The sequence below is a fragment of the Cavia porcellus genome, unplaced genomic scaffold (genome assembly GCF_034190915.1).
Source record: "Cavia porcellus strain 051 isolate PalLab524CR breed Dunkin Hartley unplaced genomic scaffold, mCavPor4.1 scaffold_35, whole genome shotgun sequence".
Taxonomy (NCBI): Eukaryota; Metazoa; Chordata; class Mammalia; order Rodentia; family Caviidae; genus Cavia; species Cavia porcellus.
The window spans coordinates 5,309,992-5,322,011 of record NW_026947518.1 but is presented as its reverse complement, the minus strand read 5'-3'; positions in this window follow the sequence as shown (position 1 = coordinate 5,322,011).

Genomic DNA, 12,020 nt, shown 5'->3' with positions numbered 1-12,020 from the left:
ACCCGAACCCTAACCCTAACTGTAAACGTATCCTTAAGCCTACCCTAACCCTAACACTACCCCTATCACTAAAACCTAACCCCTAACCCTAACGCTAAACCTAACGCTAAAACTAACACTAAACATAAAACTAACCCTAACCCTACCCTAAGCCTAACCCTAAACCTAATTGTAACCATAACACTAACCGTAAACCCAAGCCTAACTGTAACCCTAACCCTAACCCTAACACTAACACTAACACTAAACCCTAACCCTAAACCTAACACTAACCCTAACCCTAACACTAACCCTAAATTTTAACCCTAACCCTAACCCTAATCCTAAACCTAAACATAACACTAACACTAACACTAAGCCTAACTTCTTACCCTAACCATAACACTAACCCTAACCATAACCTAAACTGTAACCAAAATCTCTAACCCTAATTGCAATCCTAATGCCAACCATAACCCTAACCCTATCCCTAACCCTATGCCTAACCCTAACCATAACGCTAACCCCTAAACCTAAGACCTAACACTAGGCCAAAATCTTAAGCACTAACACAAATCCTAACCCTAACCCTGACCCTAACCTCAACCTTACCCTAACCCGAAACATAACCCTAACCCTAAATGCTCACAATATCCATAACTTTAACCCTAAAACTAAGCCTAACCCTAAACCTAACCCTAACACAACCCTAACTATAACCCTATCACTAACACCTAACCCCTAAAACTAACCCTAACCCTAAAACTAACCCTAAATCTAACACAGACTTTACACGTACCCATAACCCTAACCCTAACACAAACACTAACCTCCTCGTAACTCTAAACCTAACAATAAACCGAAGCCTAAATCTAACCCTATCCCTAACACTAAACCCCTCAACTATACGTGACCCTAACACTGATCCTAGTCCAAATCCTAACCCTAACCGTAAACCTAACAATAACCGTAAAGTAATCATAACCCTAACCCTTACAATAACCTGAAGACTAGCTGTAAACCTATACCTAATGCTAACCCTAACCCTAGAGCTAAACCTAAACCTAACTCTAAACTTAACGCTAACCCTAACACTAACGGTAACCCTAACAATAACCCTAACACTAACCTTTAACCTAAACAAAACACTAACCATAAACCTAGCCTTAAAACTAATGACTAACCCTAACCCGAACCCTTAAGTTATCCCTAACCCTAACGCTATCCCTAACCCTAAACTAAGATTTAACCCTAACCCTAACCATAACCATAACGATAACTTCTAAGCTTCAGCCTGACACTCATCCTAAGCCCAAAGTCTGTCACTAAACCTAAAGCTAAACTCTAAACATAACCTTAAACCTAACCAACCCTAACCCTAACCCTAACACTAACACAAACCCTAACGCTAACCCTAACACTAACCCTAACCCTAATCCTAAGCTTTAACCCTAAACCTAACCAAAAATTAACACTAACCGCTAACCCTAAACCTAACCCCAACCCTAACCCACAACTCTAACCGTAACAATAAACCTAACCCTAAACCTATCCTTAACATATAACCCTAACCCTAACCCTAAATCTAAAACTAACCCTAACCCTAACCCTAACCTTAACCTAAACGTAACTCTAACCCTAACCATAACTCGAAGCCTAAAAGTAACCCTAACCCTAACCCTAACCCTAAACCTAACATTAACCTAAACGTAACTCTAACCCTAAACATAACCCGAAGCCTAAACATAACCCTAACCCTAACCATAATACTAACCATAAAACCTAACCCTAAACCTAACACTATCCCTAACCCTAACCCTAACCATAAACCTAACCCTAACAGTAACCCTAACCCTATCACTAACAGTTAACCCCTAACCCTAACACTAAATCTAAACCTAAAACTAACACTAAACCAAACCCTAACCCTATTGCTAACACCTAACCCATAACCCTAACTTTAAACTAACCCTAAACCTAACCCTAACACTAACCCTAAAACTAATTGTAACCCTAACCCTATCCGTAACACAAATCCTAACACTAACCCTCTCCCTAACACCTAACTCCTAACCAGAACCTTCATCATAACTCTGACACTAAGGGTAACCCTAACCCTAACCCTAATCCTAATCCAAACCTAATTGTAACTCTAAACCTCACCCTCACTCAAAGCCTAACCATAACCCTAACCCTAACCTTAACACCAACACTGACCCTAAAACCTAACCCTAAACCTAACACTATCACTAAACCTACCCTAACTGTAAAGCTAACACTAACACTAATCTAACTGTAACCCTATCCCTAACACCTAACCCCTAACTGTAACGCTAAACTAACCTTAACACTAACCTTTAAACCTAACCCTAACCCTAACCGTAAACCTTACCCTAAACCTAAAAACTAACCATAATGCTAACCCTTACATTATACCTAACCCTAATGCTATCCCTAATCTTAAACCTAAGCTTTAACCCTAACCATAACCATAACCATAACTACTAAGCCTCACCCTAATCCTCACCTTAACCCCAAATTCTATCACTAAACCTAACGCTAACCTCTAACCATAACCCTAATCCTAACCCTAACCCTAACCCTAACGCTAACTCTAACACTATCCCTAATCCTAAACCTAAGCTTTAACCCTTACCCTAAACAAAAACTAATGCTAACCACTAACCCTAACCCTAAACTTAACTCTAAAGCTAACCCTAAGCCTAAACTCTAACGGTAACACTAAACCTAACCCTAAACCTATTCCTAACATCTAACCTTAACATTAACCTAACCTTAAGCCTAACCCTAACCCTAACCCTAACCTAAATGTAACTCTAACGCTAACCGTAATCCTAAGCCTAACTGTAACACTAACCCTAACCCTAACACTAACCATTAACCCTAACCCTCAACCTAACAATATCCCTAACCATAACCATAAAACTAGCCCTAACCCTATACCTAACACCTAACATCTAAACGTAACGCTAAACCTAACCCTAAAACAAACACTAAACTTAACCGTAACCCTAACCCAAATGCTAAGCCTAACCCTAAACCTAATCATAACACTAACCCTAACCGTAACCTGAAGCCTAAACTTTACACTCTCCCTAACACCTAACCCCTAACCCTAAACCTAAACCTAAACCTAACCCTGAATGTAACCATATCCCTAACACTACCCCTAACGCTAAGTTCTTATCTTAACTCTAATCCTAACCCTAACCATAACCATAATGCTAACCCAGACATAACATTAATCCCTTACCCTAAACCTAACCACACCCCTTAAACTAACACTAAGCCAAACCCTAACCCTAACCCTAACCATAGCAAAACCCTAACCCTAACCAATACATCTAACTCTAACCCTAAACCTAACCCTATCCTCGAACAATAACCCTAACCCTAAACCTATCCCTAACCCAAACCCTAAACCTAACACTGAACCTAACTTATAACACTAACCTTAAATCTAACCTTAAACCTCAACCTAACCCTAAACCTATCCATATCATTAACCCTAACCCTCACAATAAACTCTAACCCTAAACATAACCCTAACCCTAAACCTAAACCTAATGCCAACCCTAACACTAACCCTAACCCATAACCCTATCCCTAACACCTAACACCTAAAAGTAACCCTAAACCTAACCCTAAAACTAAATCTAATGCAACACCTAACTGAAACCCTAACCCTAACCCTAATGCTAACCAAATTGTAACCCTAACTCTAACCATAAACCTAAGCTTAACCGTAAACCTAACCCTAAATATAACCCTAACCAAAACCCTCACACTAACCCTAACCATAACCCAAAAACTAACACTAACATTAACCTCTAAACCTAACAAAAACAATAAGCGTATCCCTAACCCTAAAAGTAAACACTAACCCTAATCCTAACACTTACCATATCCATAACCATAACCCGAACCCTAACCATAACCGTGAACCTAAGATTTAACCCTATCCCTAACCATAACCATAACCATAACCATAACCTCTAAGCCTAACACTAACACTACCACTAACCCTAACTGTAACCGTTAAACAAAAGCTAACCTCTAACCATAACTCTAACCCTATCCATAACTTTAAACCTAACCCTAAACTCTAACTTAAACCCTAACCTTAAACGTAAACCTGAAACTAAGCTTTAACCCTAACTCTATCGCTTCGCCTAACCATAACCTCTAAGCGTTACACTAACCCTAACCCAACCCTAACTATAACCCTAAAACAAACGCTAACATATAACCATAGCCGTAACCCTAACACTAAACCTATATTCTAACCCTTACACTAACACTAATCTTAAACCTAAACCTAAACCTAAGCCTAACCCTAACCCTAACCCTAAACCTAACACTATCACTAAACCTAACCCTAATTCAAAAGGAAACTCTAAACCTAACCAATCGCTAACACCTAACCCCTAAACTTAAACCTAACACTAAAACTAACTGTAGACCTAACCCTAACTCTAACCCTAACCCTAACCCTAAACCTAATCATAACCGTAACCCTAACAATAACCCAAAGCCTAACCCTAAAACTCTCCCTAACACCTAACTTCTAACCGTAACCTTAGTCATGACTCTAACACTAAGCATAACACTAACCCTAACACTAAGCCATAACCCTAAGCCTAACCCCTCACCCTAAGCCCTAACACTAATCCTAACCCTAACTGTAAACCTATCCTTAAGCCTACCCTAACCCGAACCCTATGACTAACACCTAACCCCAACCCTAACGCTAAACCTAACCCTAAAACTAACACTAAACCTGACACTAACCCTAAACCTACCCTAAGCCTAACCCTAAACCTAATTGTAACCCTAACACTAACCGTAACCTGAAGGCTAACTGTAACCGTAACCCTAACCCTAACGCTAACACTAACACTAAAAATTAACCCTAACCCTAACACTAGCCCTAACCTAACCCTAACCCTAACACTAACCCTAACTTCTAACCCTAACCCTAAACCTAAACCTAACACTCAGCCTAACACTAAGCCTAACCTCTTACCCTAACCGTAACACTAAACCTAACCGTAACCCTAACCATAACCATAATCTCTAACCTTAATCGCAATCCTAACCCCAACCAAAACCCTAACCCTAACCCTAACCCTATGCCTAACCCTAACGATAACGCTAACCCCTAAACCTAACACCTAACAATAAGCCATAAATTTAAGCCCTAACACTAATCCTAACCCTAACCCTAAAACTCAAACTTACCCTAACCCTAACCATAACCCTAACCCTAAGCCTAACCCTAAACTCTCACACTATCCATAATTTTAAACCTAAACCTAAACCTAACCCCGAACCTAACCCTAAACCAACCCTAACTATAACCCTATCCCTAAAACCTAACCCCTAAACCTAACCCTAACCTTAACCCTAAAACTAACCCTAAATCTAACACAGACGCTACCCATACCCCTAACCCTAACCCTAACACTAACCCTAACCTCATTGTAACCCTAATCCTAACCGTAACCCGAAGCCTAAATCTAACCCTATCTCTAACACCTAACCTCTAAACCTAACCGTGATCCTAACACTAATCCTAGTCCAAATCCTAACCCTAACTGTAAACCTAACCCTAACCCTAACTGTAACTTAATCATAACCCTAACCCTTACCATAACCTGAAGACTAGCCGTAAAACTATACCTAACGTTAACCCTAACCCTAAACCTATACCTAACTCTAAACTTAACGCTAACCCTAACACTATTGCTAACCCTAACCCTAGCACTAACCTTTAACCTAAACAAAACCCTGACTGTAAACCGAGCCATAAACCTAACGACGAACCCTTACCCAAACCCTTACCTTATCCCTAACCCTAACGCTAATCGTAACACTTAACCTATGATTTAAAACTAACCCTAAGCCTAACTCTAACAATAACTGCTAAGCCTCACCCTAACCCTCAACCTAAGCCAAACTCTATCACTAAACCTAAAGCTAACCTCTAAACATAACCTTAACCCTATCCCAACCCTAACCCTAACACTAACCCTAACACTAACACAATACATAACCCTAACCCTAACGCTAACCGTAATCCTAAACCTAAGCTTTAACCCTAAACCTAACCCAAAAGTAACACTAACCGCTAACACTAAACAAAACCCTAAACCTATTCCTAACATATAACTCAAACCCTAAACCTAAAACTAACCATAACTCTCAACTTAATCTAAATGTAACTCTAATCCTAACCAAAACCCGAAGTCTAAACGTAACCCTGACACTAACCCTAACCCTAACACTAACCATAAACACTAAGACTAAACCTAACACTATCCCTAACCCTAACCCTAACCGTAAACCTAACCCTAACTATAACCCTAACAGTATCACTAACATTTAACACCTAACCCTAATGCTAAATCTACACCTAAAACTAACACTAAAACTAACCCTAACCCTAACTTATACTAGCCTTAAACCTAACCCTAACCCTAACTTTAACCCTAAAACTAATCGTAACCCTAACCCTAACCGTAACCCAAAGCCTAACCCTAACCCTCTCCCTAACACCTAACTCCTAAACCTAACCTTAATCATAACTCTAACACTAAGTGTAACCCTAACTCTAACCTTAAACCTAAGCCATAACCCTAAGCATAACCACTCACAATAAGCCCTAACACGCATCCTAATCCTAACCCTAACTGTAAACCTAACCCTAACCCTAACCTAAATCTAACGCTATACCTAACACCTAACCCCTAATCATAATGCTAAACCTAACCCTAAAACTAACACTAAACTTAACACTACCCCTAACCCTACACTAAGCCTAACCCTAAACTGAATTGTAACCCTAACCCTAACCATAACCCGAAGCCTAACCATAACCCTAACCCTAATCCTAACCTTAACACTAACACTAAATTCTAACCCTAAACCCAATACTAATCCAAACCCTAACCCTAACACTAACCCTAAGCCTCTCTTACCCTAACTTCAAAACCTAAAGCTAACCCTAAACCTAAACCTAACACTAACACTAAGCCTAACCTCTTAACCTAACTGTAACACTAACCCTAACCATAACCCTAACAATAACCATAATCTCTAACCCTAATCATAACTCTAAAACTAACCCTAACGGTAACATTAACCCTAACACTAAACCTAACCCTACACCTAACCATAAACATAACGCTAACTCCCAAAACCTAAAACCTCACCGTAAGCCATAACCCTAAGCCTAACCCCTAACCTTAAGCCCTAACACTAATCCTAAACCTAACCCTAAACCTAAACCTGAAACTTACCCTAACCCTAACCATAACACAAACCCTAACCCTAACCCTAAATGATAACACTAACCATAAGTTTAACCATAAACCTAAACCTAACCCTAATGCTAACCCTAACTGTAACTCTATCCCTAACACCTAACCCCTAAATCTAAACCTAACCCTAACCCTAAAACTAACCCTAAAACTAACACAAACACTAACTCAAACACTAACTCTAAACCTAACACTAATGGTAACCTCATCTTAACCCTAAACTAAACCGTAACCCGAAGCCTAACCCTAACCCTATTCCTAACACCTAACCCCTAAACCTAACCGTAACCCTAACACTAATCCTAATCCAAATCCTAACCCTAACAGTAAACCTAACCCTAACCCTAACCCTAACCCTAACCCTAACCCTAACCCTAACCTAATTGTAACACTAACCCTTACCGTAACTGGAAGCCTAGCCGTACCCCTATAGCTAACATTGACCCTAACCCTAACACTAAACCTAAACCTAACTCTAAACCTACAACTAACCCTAATAATAACCCTAACACTAACGCTAACCCTAACCCTAACCCTAACAGTAACCTCTATACCTAAACTTAACGACTTACCCTAATATTAACACTTACGCTATCTCTAAGACTAACGCTAACATTAACCCTAAACCTAGCTTTAACCCTAACCCTAACCCTAACTGTAATGATAACTTATAAGCCTCACCCTAACCCTCAGCCTAACCCCAAACTCTATCACTAAACATAACAGTAACCTCTAACCATAACACTAAGCCTAACCCTAACCCAAAACCTAACCCTAATCCTAACACTAACACTAACCCTAAGCCAAAACCTAATCCTAACACTAACCCTAACCCTAAACCTAAACCTAAGGTTTAACCCTAACCCTAACCGAAACCTAACGCTAACTGCTAACCCTAAACCTAACCCTAACCCTAACCCTAACCCTAAACTCTAACCATAACACTAACCCTAACCCTAAACCTATCATTAAAATGTAACCCTTACCCTAACCGTAACCCTAAGCCTAACCCTAATGCTAACCATATCCCTAACATCTAACCCTAACACTAACCTAACCCTAACTCTAACCGTAACCTAATTGTAAGCCTAACCCAAAACGTAACACGAAGGCTAACCGTAATCCTAACCATAACACGAACCCTAAAACTAACCCTAAACCCTAACCCTCAACCTAATACTATTCCTAACCCTAACCCTAACCCTAGCCATACACCTATAACACCTAACCCCTAACACTAACGCTAAACCTAACCCTAAAACTAACACTAAAGCTAACCCTAACCCTAACCCAACACTAACCTAACCCTAAAACCTAACCCCTATACCTAACCCTAACGCTAACCAGAATACTAATCCAAATCCTAATCCTAACCGTAACCCAAGCCCTAACCCTAACACTAACCCTAACCTAATCGTAACACTAACCCTAAACATAACCCTATCCCTAAACCTAACACTAACTCTGAACCTAAACCTAACTCTAAACCTAACACTAACCCAAACACTAAGCATAACACTAAGGCTAACACTAACACTAAACTCTAAACCTAAGCCTAACCCTAACCGTAAACCTAAACCTAAACTTAACGACTAACCCTAATCCTAACCCTTACCCTATCCCTAACCCTAACCCTAACCGTAAACTGAACCGGAACCCTAATCCTAACCCTAAAACAAAATCAAACGCAAACCCTAAAACTAACCTTAACCCTAACACTAACCTAATTGTAACCCTAACCCTAACCATAACCCTAATCCTAACCCTAAATATAACACAAACTCTAACCCTAACCCTAACTCTCACACTAACACTAACCCTAACCCTAATCCTAACACTAAACTCTAAATGTAACCCTAACCGTAACCCTAAGCGTAAAACTGACCACTGAACTAATCCTAACCCTTAGCATATCCCTAACCGAACCCTACACCTAACACTAACCCTCAACCTAAGCTTTAACCCTAGCTGTAAACCTAAGCATAACGATAACCTCTAAGCCTAACACTAAACGTAACACTATCACTAACTCTAACCATAAACCAAAAGCTAACCTCTAACCACAACCATAACCCTAACCCAAACCTTAAACCTAACCCTAAACTCTAACCATAACCCTAACCTTAACCCTGACCATTAACCTGAATGTACGCTTTAACCCTAACCCTAATCCTAGCCATAACCATAACCATAACCTCTAAGCCTAAACCCAACCCTAACCTAACTCTCACCCTAAACCAAACACTAACCTCTAAACATAACAAAAACCCTAACACCAAAACTAATTTCTACCCCTAAAACTAACCATAACCCTAAACATAAATCTAACCCTAACCCTAACCCTAAACTCTAACCCTAAACCTAACCCTAACCCTTACCCTAAACTCTAACCCTAAACCTAACCCTATACCTAACCATAACCTTAATCCTAAACAGAACCATAAACCCTAACCCTAACCATAACCATAACCCTAACCCTATCTCTAACACCTAACCGCTAAACCTAACCCAAACCCGAACTATAAAACTAACCATAAACCTAACCCTAACACTAACCATAACCATAACCCTAACCCTAAACCTAATCGTAACCCTAAGCCTAACCGTAAACCAAAGCCTGACCCTAACCCTCTCCTTAACACCTAACTCCTAACACTAACCTTAACCATAACCCTTACACTAAGCGTAACCCTAACCCTAACCCTAACACTAACCCTAACCCTAAACCGAACCATTACCCTATACTCTAACCCTAAACCTAACCCTAACCCTAAACCAAACCCTTACACTAAAACTAACCAAAACTATAACGGTAACGCTAAACCAAACCCTAAACTTTAACTCTAACCCAAACCATAAAACTAACAATAAACCTAATGATAACCTCTAACCATAACCGTAACCCTAACTCTAACCGTAATCCTAACACTAACCCTAACACTAACCATAACCCATAAACCTATGCCTAAAACCAGCCCCTAAACCTAACCCTAACCCTAACACTAAATCTAAAGTAAACCCTAACCCTAACCCTAACGTTAAATTAATGGTAAACCTAACACTAACCATAACATTATGCCTAACTCTAACCATAAACCTAAATCTAACCCTAACCCTAATCCTCACATGAACTCTAAAACTAACCCTAACCCTAACACTAGCAGTAACCCTAACCCTAAAGCTAACCACTAAACATAATCCTAACCCTTAGCATATCCCCAACCGAACCCAAAAACTCACGCTAACTCAGAACCTAAGCTTTAACCCTAACCAAAACCATAAAGATACCCTCTAAGCCTAACACTAACACTAACACAAACCCTAACTCTAACACAAAACCAAAATCTAACTTCTAACCCTAACCCTAAAAATAACCCTAACATTAAACCTGAACCTAAACTCTAACCGTAACCCTAACTTTGACGCTAACCGTAAACCTGAACCTAAGCTTTAAGACTAATCCTAACCCTAACCATAACTTCTAAGCCTAACTCTAACCATAACCCTAAATCTAACCCTAAAGCAACCATAACTCTAACCATAACCCTAACCCTAACCCTAACACTGACCTAACCCTAACACTAAACCTAAATTCTAACCCTAACACTAACCTAACCCTAAACCTAACCCTAACCCTAACCCTAACCCTAACCCTAACCCTAACCCTATCACTAACGCTCACCCTCACCCAAAACCGAACCCTAAATGTAACCCTATCGCCAACACTTAACACCTAACCCTAACCCTAAGCCTATCTCTAAAACTAACCCTAAACCTAAACCTACCTCTAACCCTAAACCTAACACTAACACTAAACCCAATCGTAACCCAAATCCTAACCGTAACCGAAAGCCTAAGCATAACCCACTCACTAACAACTAACTCCTAACCCTAAACTTAACCATAACCCTAACACTAAGCATAACCCTAACCCTAACCATAACACTAACCCTAACCCTAAACTGAACAATAACACTGTACTCTAACCCTAAACCTAACAGAAAACCTAAACCGAACCCTTACACTAAAATTAACCCTAAAATCTAACTGTAACGCTAAACCTAACCCTAAACTTTAACTGTAACCCAAACCATAACACTAACCCTAACCTTAACCCCAAACCTAACACTAACCAATAACCATAACCTTAACCCTAACTCTAACCGTAATGCTAACCCTAACCCTAACACTAACCCTAACCCATAACCCTATCCCCAACACTTAACCTCTAAACCTAACCCTAAACCTAACCCTAACACTAAATCTAATGCAGACCCTAAGCCTAACTCTAACGCTAACCTAAAGGTAACCCTAACACTAACCATAAGCCTAAGCCTATCTATAACCATAACCCTAACCCTAACCCTAACCCTAAACCTCACACTAACCCTAAACCTAACCCTAACCCTAACCCTAATGGTAACCCTAACCCTAAAACTAACCACTAAACCTAATCCTAACCCTTAGCATATCCCTAACAGAACCCTACCCCTAACCCTAACACTGAAGCTAAGCTTTAACCCTAAGAATAACCCTAACCAAAACCATAACCTCTAAGCCTAACATTAACCCTAAAACTAACCCTAACTCTAACCCCAAGCCACAACTTAACCTCTAAGCCTAAACCTAACCTTAAACCTAAACCTAAATTCTAACCGTAACTCTAAACTTAACCCTAAACATAAACCTGAACCTAAG